This window comes from Triticum aestivum, chromosome 2A (genome assembly GCF_018294505.1).
Source record: "Triticum aestivum cultivar Chinese Spring chromosome 2A, IWGSC CS RefSeq v2.1, whole genome shotgun sequence".
Classification (NCBI taxonomy): Eukaryota; Viridiplantae; Streptophyta; class Magnoliopsida; order Poales; family Poaceae; genus Triticum; species Triticum aestivum.
The window spans coordinates 346737387-346752853 of record NC_057797.1 but is presented as its reverse complement, the minus strand read 5'-3'; the positions used below and the strand labels follow the sequence as shown (position 1 = coordinate 346752853).

Genomic DNA, 15467 nt, shown 5'->3' with positions numbered 1-15467 from the left:
CTTGTAAGCAAGTGCCATAGCATCATACCACATTGTCATATAAGATCATCTTGGAACATCATACGTATATATCATACTTGGGATAGAAGTTGATACATTTTGCATCTTATAGGTTGTGCACAAGTGTCGTATCCGCCTATAGAGTAATCGTGCTAGCGTCTCTCTTGAGTTGTGCAACACGAGCGTTTTCCGTGGATTCCACATTTTGTGCTCATCCTTGGTTGCACGACCACATTTATCTATCCATGTGTGTGTTTCCGTGTGCCACATATTGCTATTGGTCTACTTGTTACACTTGCGAATTTGTGAATCTCATTCAACATTATTGACTCTTGCTAACATTTTACATCAAATTTTTGTGCCACTATCCTCACCGAGCTCCACCATAAGCCTTACTTGTGTAGGTGTGAGAAACCGACAAGAATTGGTACCAATTGTGCTATTTCCTTGTCCACATTGGAGTGAACATTGATCCATTTTCAACTTCGGTCAAGGTACATTTGGTATTCGTTCTTCTCTTTCTCCACTCATATTGGCTCGAATCTTGTGATGGATAGGCAAGGCATTTCATCTCCGATCTTCCACAACAACGACGGCGTGTACAACTACATCAACAACAAGCTTTCCGCACAAAAGGAGGAGCAAGATGCAAGGATGGAGGAGATTCTGACCTTGTTGATCAACCGTTCTTCCCCTTCATCATCCTCAAGGCGGCGACGTTCAAGTCACAAGTCTTCGGAGCGCAAAAATAATGCAAGCACAAGTCGTCCTCGTCCACATCTCCATGGCGACCACCATCACGTTTGTGATCCACCTCGTCATGAAGGGCAAGTCACCTCCAAGCAACATGTGCACGACGACGACGACGAACGACATCTACATCGAGCTCAAGCACGACAACGACAACATCATCATGAAGATGCTCGAGACGCGCCTACCTACAAGTCGCAACAAGCCCTACTTCACGCCAAGTCCAAACTTCATGACCATAAGAGAAGACCGCGAGACAAGCACCACCAAGACGGAGCTACGGCTACACCAACCACTTTGGCATCTTCGCTAAGCGACTTCAAGGCATCTTCGCCTTCGGATATATGGCATCTTCGCCAACAAGCACCTCAAGACTACGCTCAAGAGAAGCTCCCCAAGCTCAAGTCCGCGACTTCCATGAGCTACTACGACCTCGACATCGACCACACGATTCCTTTCTATGGGACTCAAGAACCCGAGGAGTATCTCAAGTGGGAGCGTTTGATGGACGACTACCTCAAGCTACATCAAGTCCCTCCCGAAGATCAAGTGAAGTGCGCCACAAGGAACTTCCATGACTACGCGTCCACATGGTGGCTTCATGCACCTTTGGAGACCTACGACATGAGTTGGCCCAAGACGAAGAGAGCTTTGCGGCGAGAGTTTGTGCCTCCAACCTACACGGAACAACTTCAACGCCAATTGGAGAACACTATCCAAGGATCCAAGTCCATCGACGAGTACTTCAAGGAGATGAAGATTGCCTTGCGACGAGCCGGCGTGGACGACCCCATTTTGATGAAGTTCCACTTCATGATGGGATTGCACAATGACATCTCCAAGACGATCTTCCTCGAGAACTACAAGTCCCTCGACGACAACTACATTGGTGCTCGCAAGGCGGAACAAGAACTCATGAAGGCCAAAGTTTCTCTACCCCAAGCTCACTTCGCGACGACCAAGCTCCATGAGAACGAGCATGAGGATAGTATCACCAAGATGTCCAAGCCCGACGAGCTCCAAGATGATGCTCCCAAGTTCGACTTCACCGCATCCCTCTTTGTGGCATTGACGATGCCGAGTCTACTTCGACTCTTTTTCAAGATGGTGCGGCGACGACTACGACTACGGACACCATCAAGGACCAAGCTTTGGAGGCGAGCGACATGGTGACGAGCAAGGATGATGCTTCCATCTTAGGAGGCGAGAGTGATGATGTGCCATCTTCGGCCTTCATCCACGGCGACAACAACGAGATGGTTGAGCATGGGATTTTCCCTTCGACCACAGTGACGTGTGATGATTTGAGTGACTTTAGCCACCATATTGAGAGTGAGAGTGACTTCACCACTAGCCCCATATGTGATGTGTTGCCACAATTCCCATGTGAGGAGAGCCACAACCCCACCACTTGAGTGAGATGAGTGACTCCACCATATGTGACATTGAGTGCACCTACCATGAGGGAGTGAGTGAACCACCACATAGAGAGAGTGAGATAGTTGATAGGTCATGTGAGGCCACTTTTAACACTAACGACTTGATCTCTACCTCTGTTGTGTCTTCTCATTTGGTGCTAGGTCCCTTATATGATGACGCGCCGATTCTCGACGACTTCGTCCTACCTTTGGACAAGATGATGGCCATGGTGGAATATGATGCACCCCCCACATGGTTCCATCACAATGATGATCTTGACCACCATTTGGTCTTTCCCACCTCACCTACACCACTTGAGTGGAATGAACAAGGTAACATAGGTGAAGGTGATGCTCTAGTCCCACTAGTGGACATTCATGACATTGATTGCTCGCATGATGTTGATCCCCCTATTGACATGCTTCATGCTAGCATGACTTCCCCATGCGATGATTTACCCATTTGTGATGAGTATGATGATTCCCATGTGGAGTCTATTAGTTGTGATGCCATGTTACATAGGATTTTATGTGCTAATTCTCTCGGCCACATCATGTTTGCCAATCCGCTTGACTTGTCATATGCTATGCATGAGATCGACCACATGTCATATTTGCAATCTCTTCATAGTGACTATGCATATGCTATAAAAATGAACCCAATTTGTACATATGGCATAGATGACAAGCCCATGGTTATCGGCATTTGTTTTTCTTGTGATGATATTGATATGCTTCCTTTGCATCATTTATCTCATATGCCATGCCATGACCACCTAGCTTCGGATATGCATAGTTTTGGGTGTTGCCCATTTTCTCCATATGATGTTTCCAATATTGCTCATGAGGAGACCCCCACAGTTTCCTCATACATTTTAGGAGATTTTGATCACTCCCATCCATTGCATGATCCTCATACTTATGTGCACAATATGCTCCCCATGAATAAACATGATATTGATGTGCCATATATTTGTATGCTAAATTTGCATCCACACCGTGTTATACACAATAACTATTCTTTCATGATGGATGACATGTTCTTATACCATGCATCAAATTTTTTTGAGCGATGCTTATCTTGTACTAACTTCCACGTGTAAATACACATCATGATGGATGATGTGTACATTTACCACGCGCACAATTTCTTTGGTTTGTGTCTCTTTTGTGTAGGTACCCATGAATTCTTGTCAACCTCGCAATCCCACGAGTTGACAAAACGAGCTCTAGAGAGCAATGATGACTTGGGATCCCATGGATTGCCTTTCCCACCGCTCTCTTCAAGCGAAGTCTACGCACATTTCTTCTACATGACACTCACTTGGCTATGGGTTATTATCCACTACATATTCTATGCCCATCTTGCCATGTTCACTTTGCATGTTATGCTCATTACTATGCTTTTGTCATGCATTCGTGACCCATGCTTTGCATTACACATGTTGATTGATTCTCATACTTGTATGTGTATTTGCAAGCTTGGTGGAGATATTGCTTGCTATTGCTATGTTTGCTTTGTACCCCATGCCTATGATGATAATTTCATCTTGCTTTGTGTTCGTGCTTGCGATATGTCATGTCCATTGCCTATGCCTATTATTTGCTCTCATGACATGATTGCCATGATTTACTCTAGTATGTTGCATCTTCGCACTACTAGCTTGCACGACTTGATTACTATGCTTGACGTGATTGCCTCACACATGATTCACACTTGCTCTTTCTATTGTGTTGAGTGCCACACTATATTCACTACACCCCATGCACATTATGCTTGGATTGTCTTGCACTTGACCCATGTGTTTAGACACTTCATTTTATTTGGTGTTGTGAATGATTCCTATGCCTACCATAGACCTTTCATTGAGAAATTTGTGAATGCTTGCTATGAACTTGAGGTAGATGCTTCTTCTCTTGTTACACATATTTGCATCACTACCTCACATTTACATGCTTGTCCCCATGATATCCTTGATTATGCTCAATTTGTGTGCTTACATGCCATGTCACAATCCTTTGTCACACCATATGCTATGCTTGATGACAACACTTGTTGGGTGAATCACCTCTTGAATGCTTGGTTTTGCAGTAACGCTAACCGCATTTGTTTTTCCAAGTGTTTGTTCTCCTTGCTCCTTTTGAAGGAATCACAAGACGGTGCGACATTGGAGAGTGCCCATTTCGAGCTTCAAGATGACGAGAACTTGGTGATCGACCACTCCTACACGGCGACGCCATCTCTTTCCCATGGTGATTTGGATTTCGATCCGTGGTTGGATCTTTCCCAAGGGAGGGGAGATGATGCGGAGCATCCTACGGACATCACCATGTCAAGAGTCCATTTGGCAAGTGACACGTTCGACATCCACTTCACATACACAAAGGTGAATCATCTTCTTTACGCGTGTTCACTTGACCCCTTCGAGGATGGTATACTACTTGACACTCCACTCGTGTGCATGCATAGGTATTTTCAGAACACTATGGACGAAGAGGAGGAGTGCGAGCGCAAGTGTACAACTACACCATCCGCGACGGAAGCTTGGAAACGAAGACGCAAGAAGAAGAGCTGCCAAAGAAGCTCCAGCGAGCGGACGTCCGTACGACACCGGGCGACTGGCCCCTCTCAGCGAGCGGACGTCCGGCCCCCATCGGACGACCGGCACATCTACACCCGAGCCAAATCAGCGGAAGACCGGCGACACCGGACAACCGGCGACCGGATGACCGCCAGCTACCGGACGTCTGGTGCCATCTCAACCGAGCCAAAGTGAGCGGAAGTCCGGCGACTACCGGACGTGCGGAAGCCCACGAGCCACCGGACGACCAGTCCCCAGCGGACGTCCGGTACCTGTCTGCGTACAGAGATCGGGCCTGAGGCCCATGTATCCCTCTCCCACTTACCCCTTCGTGGACCTAGACTATATATACTCCTCCACCTCCTCCTTTCTAGGGTAGCGTTGTGATAGCTCATTTGAGAGATAGAGCTACGCTCATCCATTACGGATCTACTCCACGAGAGAGACCGCGGCCCCTCTACGGAGAAGATCCCCTTGGATTCAAGACCCCCTCTTGGGTAGCCCCATCAAGACCTCCTCACGGAGAAGAACCCGGTTACCGTTTGTATCGTCCGTTGTTGACTTTGGATCAATGTATCTTCCTTTGTGTTCATCGATCTAGCGCATGTGTGATCTATTTCTTGTTGGCTGAGTGTTTCTCTTGTGTTTCCCCTCGTTCTCCCCCTCGTGTTCTTTGTGTTCCTCATAGGGATCTGCTCCTTTCGTGAAAGATCGGCCATCTAGGGTTCCACCCTACATCACTAGAGATCAAGATTTATATGGTTGGAATGGAATATCTTGACCTCAACACAAGTGTAGGTGGTTCTCTCTCAGAAAATGTGTATTGGAAGTGTAGGTATGTTCTGATGGCTCTCTCCATGAATGAAGAGTGGGTGGAGGGGTATATATAGCCTCCACACAAAATCTAACCGTTACACACAATTTTCCAAACTCGGTGGGACCGAATGATTAAACTCGGTCGGACCGATTCAGCAAACCTAGTGACCGTTAGGATTTTCGGTGGGGCTGAGATGCAACTCGGTAGGACCGATATGGTTAGAGTTAGGGCATAACGTAATTTCGGTGTGACCGATTACACAAACTCGGTGGGAACGATTTTGGTAATAAGCTAACCAGAGGATTTGCATTGTAATCTCGGTAGTACCGATTGCTCAAACTCGGTGAGACCAATTTTGGTAATGGACATACACAGAGAGATTACAATCCCTTCTCGGTGAGACCGAGATCCCTATCGGTGAAACCGATTTGCTAGGGTTTGTGGCAGTGGCTATGACATCTGAAACTCGGTGGCGCCGGATAGATAGAATCGGTGGGGCCGAGTTTGACTTTTGGTTTAGGTCATATGTGGATGTGGGAAGGTAGTTGAGGGTTTTGGAGCATATCACTAAGCACTTTGAGCAAGCAAGCCATTAAGCAACACCTCATGCCCTCTTGATAGTATTGGCTTTTCCTATAGACTCAATGTGATCTTTGATCACTAAAATAGAAAATGTAGAGTCTTGATCTTGAAGCTTGAGCCAATCCTTTGTCCTTAGCATCTTGAAGGGGTTCCACATCCTCTAGTCCATGCCACTCCATTGTTGAACTTATTTGAAACATACTAGGTAAAAGTGTTAGTCCAACAAGAGATATGTTGACATTAATTACCAAAACCACCCAGGGAGCACTTGTGCTTTCAAAAGCTCAACAATCTTTTGACAAAAGCCAAAGAATATAGCAGTCATACATCTTTGAAAGGTAGCAGGTGCATTGCATAAACCAAAAGCCATACGTCTGTAAGCATAAGTTCCAAAGGGACAAGTGAAAGTGGTCTTTCTTGATCAGGTTGAGAAACAGGTATTTGTGAAAAACCAGAATATCCATCAAGGAAGCAAAAATGTGTGTGCTTTGACAATCTTTCTGGCATTTGATCAATAGAAGGCAAATGGTAATGATCTCTTCTAGTTGCTTTGTTTAGTTTCTAAAATTAGTTACCACTCTATAGCCTGTAACAATTCTTTGTGAGATGAGTTCATTTTTATCATTAGGAACAACAATAATTCCTCCCTTCTTAGGGAAATAATGAGCATGATTTACCTATCTACTATAAGCTATACGATAGATTATACCTTCTTCCTTAAGTTTTAATATTTTCGTTCTTACCACTTCCTTCATCTTCAGATTTAACCGACGTTGGTGATCAACAACGGGTTTAGCATCAGGTTCCATATTAATTTTGTGCCGACATAGAGTTGGATTAACGCCCTTAAGATCATCAAGAGTATATCCAATAGTAGCACGATGCTTCCTTAGAACTTTCAATAACCTTTCTTCTTCATGTTTTGAAAGGTTAGCACTAATAATAACAGGATATATCTTTTTCTCATCAAGATAAGCACATTTCAAAGTGTCTCGCAATTGTTTTAATTTGAACACAGGATCACCCTTAGGTGGAGGAGGACCTCCTAAAGTTTCAATAGGCAAATTTTGTTTAAGCAGAGGACGTTGTTCAAAGAAAATCTTATCTAATTCATTTCTTTCATGCATATGTAAATCATTTTCATTGTCTAGCAGATATTGCTCTAGAGGATCAGTAGGAGGCACATCAATAGAAGCAAGACCGAAGATAATCACCAAAGCTGACACCGACCGTTTTTTTCCTTACAATCTATTTTAGCATTAACGATGTTCAAGAAAGGTCTACCAAAGATAATGGGACAAAAGTCATCTTGTGGGGTGCTACCACTTTTAGCACTGCGTTGGTTTTCCCTGAAGAGGAAGGGATGATGCAGCAAAGTAGCGTAAGTATTTCCCTCAGTTTTTGAGAACCAATGTATCAATCCAGTAGGAGGCTACGCGTGAGTCCCTTGCATGCACAAAACAAATAAATCCTCGCAACCAACGCAAATAGGGGTTGTCAATCCCTATAGGGCCACTTACGAGAGTGAGATCTGATAGATATGATAAGATAATATTTTTTGGTATTTTTATGATAAAGATGCAAAGTAAAATAAAGGCAAAGTAAATAACTAAGTAGTAGGAGATTAATATGATAAAGATAGACCCGGGGGCCATAGGTTTCACTAGTGGCTTCTCTCGAGAGCATAAGTATTCTATGGTGGGTGAACAAATTACTGTTGAGCAATTGACAGAATTGACCATAGTTATGAGAATATCTAGGTATGATCATGTATATAGGCATCACGTCCGAGACAAGTAGACCGACTCCTGCCTGCATCTACTACTATTACTCCACTCATCGACCGCTATCCAGCATGCATCTAGAGTATTAAGTTAAAAATAGAGTAACGCCTTAAGCAAGATGACATGATGTAGAGGGATAAACTCATGCAATATGAAGAAAACCCCATCTTGTTATCCTCGATGGCAACAATACAATACGTGCCTTGCTGCCCTTACTGTCACCGGGAAAGGACACCGCAAGATTGAACCCAAAGCTAAGCACTTCTCCCATTGCAAGAAAGATCAATCTAGTAGGCCAAACCAAACTGATAATTCGAAGAGACTTGTAAAGATAACCAATCATACATCAAAGAATTCGGAGAAGATTCAAATATTATTCATAGATAGACTTGATCATAAACCCACAATTCATCGTTCCCAACAAACACACCGTAAAAGAAGATTATATCGAATAGATCTCCACAAGAGAGGGGGAGAACATTGTATTGAGATCCAAAAAGAGAGAAGAAGCCATCTAGCTACTAACTATGGACCCGCAGGTCTGAAGTAAACTACTCACACTTCATCGGAGAGGCTATGGTGTTGATGTAGAAGCCCTCCGTGATCGATGCCCCCTCCGGCGGAGCTCTGGAACAGGCCCCAAGATGGGATCTCGTGGCAGTTGAATTAGGGTTTTGGCTCCGTATCTGATCGTTTGGGGGTACGTGGGTATATATAGGAGGAAGAAGTACGTCGGTGGAGTAACAGGGGGCCCACGAGGGTGGAGGGCGTGTCTGGGGGGGGGGGGGCAGGCGCGCCCCCCTACCTCATGGCCTCCTGTTAGCTGGCTTGACGTAGGGCCCAAGTCTCCTGAGTTGTATTCGGTGAGAAAATCACGTTCCCGAAGGTTTCATTCCGTTTGGACTCTGTTTGATATTCCTTTTCTTCGAAACCGTAAAATAGGCAAAAAAACAACAATTCTGGGCTGGGCCTCCGGTTAATAGGTTAGTCCCAAAAATAATATAGAAGTGGATAATAAAGCCCAATAATGTCCAAAACAGTAGATAATATAGCATGGAGCAATCAAAAATTATAGATACGTTGGAGACGTATCAAGCATCCCCAAGCTTAATTCCCGCTCGTCCTCGAGTAGGTAAATGATAAAAATAGAATTTTTTATGCGGAGTGCTACTTGGCATAATTTTAATGTAATTCTTCTTGATTGTGGTATGAATATTCAGATCCGAAAGATTCAAGACAAAAGTTTATATTGACATAGAAAATAATAATACTTCAAGCATACTAACAAAGCAATTGTGTCTTCTCAAAATAACATGGCTAAAGAAAGTTATCCCTACAAAAGCATATAGTCTGGCTATGCTCTATCTTCACCACACAAAATATTTAAATCATGCACAACCCCAATGACAAGCCAAGCAATTGTTTCATACTTTTGACATTCTCAAAACTTTTTCAATCTTCACGCAATACATGAGAGTGAGCCATGGATATAGCACTATAGGTGGAATAGAATGGTGGTTGTGGAGAAGACAGAAGGGGAAGATAGTCTCACATCAACTAGGCGTATCAACGGGCTATGGAGATGCCCATCAACAGATATCAATGTGAGTGAGTTGGGATTGCCATGCAACAGATGCACTAGAGCTATAAGTATATGAAAGCTCAAAAAGAAACTAAGTGGGTGTGCATACAACTTGCTTGCTCATGAAGACCTAGGGCAATTTTTGAGGAAGCCCATCATTGGAATATACAAGCCAAGTTCTATAATGAAAAATTCCCACTAGTATATGAAAGTGATAATATTAGAGACTCTCTACTATGAAGATCATGGTGCTACTTTGAAGCACAAGTGTGGTAAAAGGATAGTAACATTGTCCCTTCTCTCTTTTTCTCTCATATATTTTTTATTTGGGCCTTTTCTCTTTTTATGGCCTCTTTTCTTTCTCTTTTTTTTTATTTTTTGTTCGGAGTCTTATCCCGACTTGTGGGGGAATCATAGTCTCCATCATCCTTTCCTCACTTGGGACAATGCTCTAATAATGATGATCATCACACTTTTATTTTTCTTACAACTCAACAATTACAACTCGATACTTAGAACAAAATATGACTCTATGTGAATGCCTCCGGCGGTGTACCAGGATATGCAATGATTCATGAGTGACATGTATGAAAGAATTATGAACGGTTGCTTTGCCACAAATACTATGTCAACTACATGATCATGCTAAGCAATATGACAATGATGAAGTGTGTCATAAACGGAACGATGGAAAGTTGCATGGCAATATATCTCGAAATGGCTATGGAAATGCCATAATAGGTAGGTATGGTGGCTGTTTTGAGGAAGGTATATGGTGGGTGTATGATACCGACGGAAGGTGCGCGGTATTAGAGAGGCTAGCAAAGGTGGAAGGGTGAGAGTGCGTATAATCCATGGACTCAACATTAGTCATAAAGAACTCATATACTTATTGCAAAAATCTACAAGTTATCAAAGCAAAGTATTACGGCATGCTCCTAGGGGGATAGATTGGTAGGAAAAGACCATCGCTCGTCCCCGACCACCACTCATAAGGAAGACAATCAATAAATAAATCATGCTCCGACTTCATCACATAACGGTTCACCATACGTGCATGCTACGGGAATCAAAAACTTCAACACAAGTATTTCTCAAATTCACAACTACTCAACTAGCATGACTTTAATATCACCATCTCCATATCTCAAAACAATTATCAAGTATCAAACTTATCATAGTATTCAACACACTCATAAGAAAGTTTTTATTATTAATCTTGCATACCAATCATATTAGGATTTTAAGCAAATTACCATGCTATTTAAGACTCTCAAAATAATCTAAGTGAAGCATGAGATATCAATAGTTTCTATAAAACAAATCCACCATCATGCTCTAAAAGATATAAGTGAAGCACTAGAGCAAAATTATATAACTCAAAAGATATAAGCGAAGCACATAGAGTATTCTAACAAATTCCAAATCATGTATGGCTCTCTCAAAAGGTGTGTACAGCCAGGATGATTGTGGTAAACTAATAAGCAAAGACTCAAATCATACAAGACGCTCCAAGTAAAACACATATCATGTGGTAAATAAAAATATAGCTCCAAGTAAAGTTACCGATAGAAGTAGACGAAAGAGGGGATGCCTTTCGGGGCATCCCCAAGCTTTGGCTTTTAGGTGTCCTTAGATTATCTTGGGGGTGCCATGTGCATCCCCAAGCTTAGGATCTTGCCACTCCTTGTTCCATAATCCATCAAATCTTTACCCAAAACTTGAAAACTTCACACCACAAAACTTAAAGTAGAAAATCTCATGAGCTCCGTTAGCGAAAGAAAACAAAAGACCACTTCAAGGTACTGTAATGAACTCATTCTTTATTTATATGGGTGTTATACCTACTGTATTCCAACTTCTCTATGGTTCATAAAATATTTTAGCAGCCATAGATTCATCAAAATAAGCAAACAACACACGAAACACAGAATCTGTCAAAAACAGAACAGTCTGTAGTAATCTGTAGCTAGTGCAAGATATGGAACCCCAAAAATTCTAAAATAAATTGATGGACGTGAGGAATTTATCTATTAATCATCTTCAAAAAGAATTAACTAAATAGAACTTTCCAAATAAAAACTACAGCAGTTCTAGTGAGCGCTAAAGTTTCTGTTTTTTTACAGCAAGTTCAACAAGACTTTCCCCAAGTCTTCCCAACGGTTCTACTTGGCACAAACACTAATTAAACACAAAAAACACAACCAAAACAGAGGCTAAATAATTTATTTATTACTAAACAGGAGCAAAAATCAAGGAATAAAAATAAAATTGGGTTGCCTCCCAACAAGCGCTATCGTTTAACACCCCTAGCTAGGCATAACAAACAAGAATAGATCTAGGTATTGCCATCTTTGGTAGGCAATTCTTCAATGAGGCATCTACCATCTTTAGGAGTTTCTTTATTTTATTAATTATCAAACTTTTAGGCACAAGATCGAAAAATTCATTTGTAACAAATGGTTCCTTAATGATAGCAAAAATATTGGGGTGAACACTTATAGATTTAAGATCCGCATTTTTCTTACTAGATGATTCACCCTTATTTTTAGGAACATACATAAGCTTGGCAACTTTAGTGGAGGAACTTGGAGTATTCTTTAAGGAAGAAAAAGCGGTTCCCAAATTGGTAATAATATTCTCAAGTTTATCGATCCTAACAGAATCGTGATTTATTTTCTCATTAACTATGGGTTCCTTTTCTTTAATATCTTTCAAAGTAACTCCTACTTTAGATCCATATTGAGAGATTCGGATGTGGATCTTTTTATCCAAATTTTCAATTAACTCTATGGTAGCAACCTTATTTTCAATAGTTTCAAGCCTTTGCATTACATGCTCCAAAGTTAATATAGTTCCATTAACCAAAAGAGGAGGGGGGGGCAATAAATCTAACATAGCATTATAAGAATCAAAAGTATGGCCACCCAAAAAATTCCCTCCGGTAATAGTGTCAAGAACATAACGGTGCCAAGGAGTAATGCCTACATAAAAATTGCGAAGGAGAATGGTAGTAGATTGCTTCCTAGCAGATTTATTTTGAGCATTGCAAATTCTATACCAAGCATCTTTTAGATTTTCACCCTCCCTTTGCTTAAAATTTATAATTTCATTCTCGGGAGATAACGGAGAAGATAAGGGACTAGCCATACCGACAAGCAAGCAAACTAACACACAAGCAAACAAAAAGCAAGCGGGAAAAATGAGGCAAATAGAGGGAGGATAGGGAGAGAGAGGGCAAATAAAACGGCAAGGGTGAAGTGGGGGAGAGGAAAACGAGAGGCAAATGGCAAATAATGTAATGCGGGAGATAAGGGTATGTGATGGGTACTTCGTATGTTGACTTTTGCGTAGACCTCCTCAGCAACGGCGCCAGAAATCCTTCTTGCTACCTCTTTTAGCACTGCGTTGGATTTCCTCGAAGAGGAAGGGATGCTGTAGCAAAGTAGCATAAGTATTTCCCTCAGTTTTTGAGAACCAAGGTATCAATCTAGTAGGAGGCTATGCGCGAGTCCCTCACACTTGCACAAAACAAATAAATCCTCGCAACCAACGCAAATAGGGGTTGCCAATCCCTATAGGGCCACTTACGAGAGTGAGATCAGATAGATATGATAAGATAATATTTTTGGTATTTTTATGATAAAGATGCAAAGTGAAATAAAGGCAAAGTAAATAACTAAGTAGTAGGAGATTAATATGATAAAGATAGACCCAGGGGCCATAGGTTTCGCTAGTGGCTTCTCTCGAGAGCATAAGTATTCTATGGTGGGTGAACAAATTACTGTTGAGCAATTGATAGAATTGAGCATAGTTATGAGAATATCTAGGTATGATCATGTATATAGGCATCACGTCCGAGACAAGTAGACCGACTCCTGCCTGCATCTACTACTATTACTCCACTCATCGACCGCTATCCAGCATGCATCTAGAGTATTAAGTTAAAAACAGAGTAACGCCTTAAGCAAGATGACATGCTGTAGAGGGATAGACTCATGCAATATGAAGAAAACCCCATCTTGTTATCCTCGATGGCAACAATACAATACGTGCCTTGCTACCCTTACTATCACCGGGAAAGGACACCGCAAGATTGAACCCACAACTAAGCACTTCTCCCATTGCAAGAAAGATCAATCTAGTAGGCCAAACCAAACTAATAATTCGAAGAGACTTGCAAAGATAACCAATCATACATAAAAGAATTCAAAGAAGATTCAAATATTATTCATAGATAGACTTGATCATAAACCCACAATTCATCAGTCCCAACAAACACACCGCAAAAAGAAGATTACATCGAATAGATCTCCACAAGAGAGGGGGAGAACATTGTATTGAGATCCAAAAAGAGAGAAGAAGCCATCTAGCTACTAACTATGGACCTGTAGGTCTGAAGTAAACTACTCACACTTCATCGGAGAGGATATGGTGTTGATGTAGAAGCCCTCCGTGATCGATGCCCCCTCCGGCGGAGCTCCGAAACAGGCCCCAAGACGGGATCTCATGGATACAGAAAGTTACGGCGGTGGAATTAGGGTTTTGGCTCCGTATCTGATCGTTTGGGGGTACGTGGGTATATATAGGAGGAAGAAGTACGTCGGTGGAGCAACAGGGGACCCACGAGGGTGGAGGGCGCGCCTGGGGGGGGGGGGGGCAGGCGCACCCCGCTACCTCGTGGCCTCCTGTTAGCTGGCTTGACGTAGGGCCCAAGTCTCCTCAGTTGTATTCGATGAGAAAATCACGTTCCCGAAGGTTTCATTCCGTTTGGACTCCGTTTGATATTCCTTTTCTTCGAAACCCTAAAATAGGAAAAAAACAACAATTCTGGGCTGGGCCTCCGGTTAATAGGTTAGTCCCAAAAATAATTTAATAGTGGATAATAAAGCCCAATAATGTCCAAAACAGTAGATAATATAGCATGGAGCAATCAAAAATTATAGATACGTTGGAGAAGTATCATGGGGAACCTAGAACAAGAAAATCAGTAGGATATTTTATTTTCCAACAGAAGACTTCAACATCTCTAGCAATCCCAAGTGGTGTGATGGTGTCTCTACTACCAAGTTTAATAGTAGCATCTATTTCTTCTATTTCAGCGGGTGCTATGTAATTCATAATTTCTTGATATAAGGTAAAGGGAATAGCACTCACGCTAGCACCTATGTCACATAAACCATGATAACAGTGATCTCCTATTTTAACTGAGACAACAGGTGTAACACCCCGGATGTAATTTACCTAATATGTACTCCTACTCTTGCCGTTTCCGGCGTTAAGTTATTTTATTTCCTCGGGTTCGGGTTTTTGTCTCTGTGTGTTGTTGTTGTTGTCATGCATCTCATATCATGTCATCTTGTGCATTGCATTTGCATACGTGTTCGTCTCATGCATTTGAGCATTTTCCCCGTTGTCCATTTTGCATTCCGGCGCTCCGTTCTCCTCCGGTGGTCATTTCTACCTTTCTTTCGTGTGTGGGGATTAGAAATTTCCGGATTGGACCGAGACTTGCCAAGCGGCCTTGGTTTACTACCGGTAGACCGCCTGTCAAGTTTCGTACCATTTGGACTTCGTTTGATGCTCCAACAGTTAACCGAGAGACCAAAAAGGCCTCGTGTGTGTTGCAGCCCAACACCCTTCCAATTTGGCCCAAAACCCACCAAAACCCTCTCCATCATCTAGAGCGTTCGATCACGATCGCGTGGCCGAAAACCACACCTCATTTGGACACTCCTAGCTCCCTCTATGCCTAGAAATACACCCCCTCCGAAATTTCCGGTTCCCCTTTTCCGAAACCCTAGTCGCCTCCCACCTCTCGCCGTCGGACGCGTCCGCTCAGGCCGGACACGTCCGACCCAGCCGCCGCCGCCACGTGGTGCTCACCGATTCGCCGCCGCCACCGCGCCCACTTCGCCGCGCCGGCCCGCCAGGGCCCAGGCGGGGCCCTCC

The 15467-nt window shown here is 42.8% G+C and overlaps 1 pseudogene; it reads right to left on the bottom strand.

Annotated features, from left to right (window-relative positions):
* Positions 1-15467, bottom strand: part of LOC123191668 (photosystem I assembly protein Ycf3-like) — a 45368-nt pseudogene that overhangs the window by 29299 nt on the left and 602 nt on the right.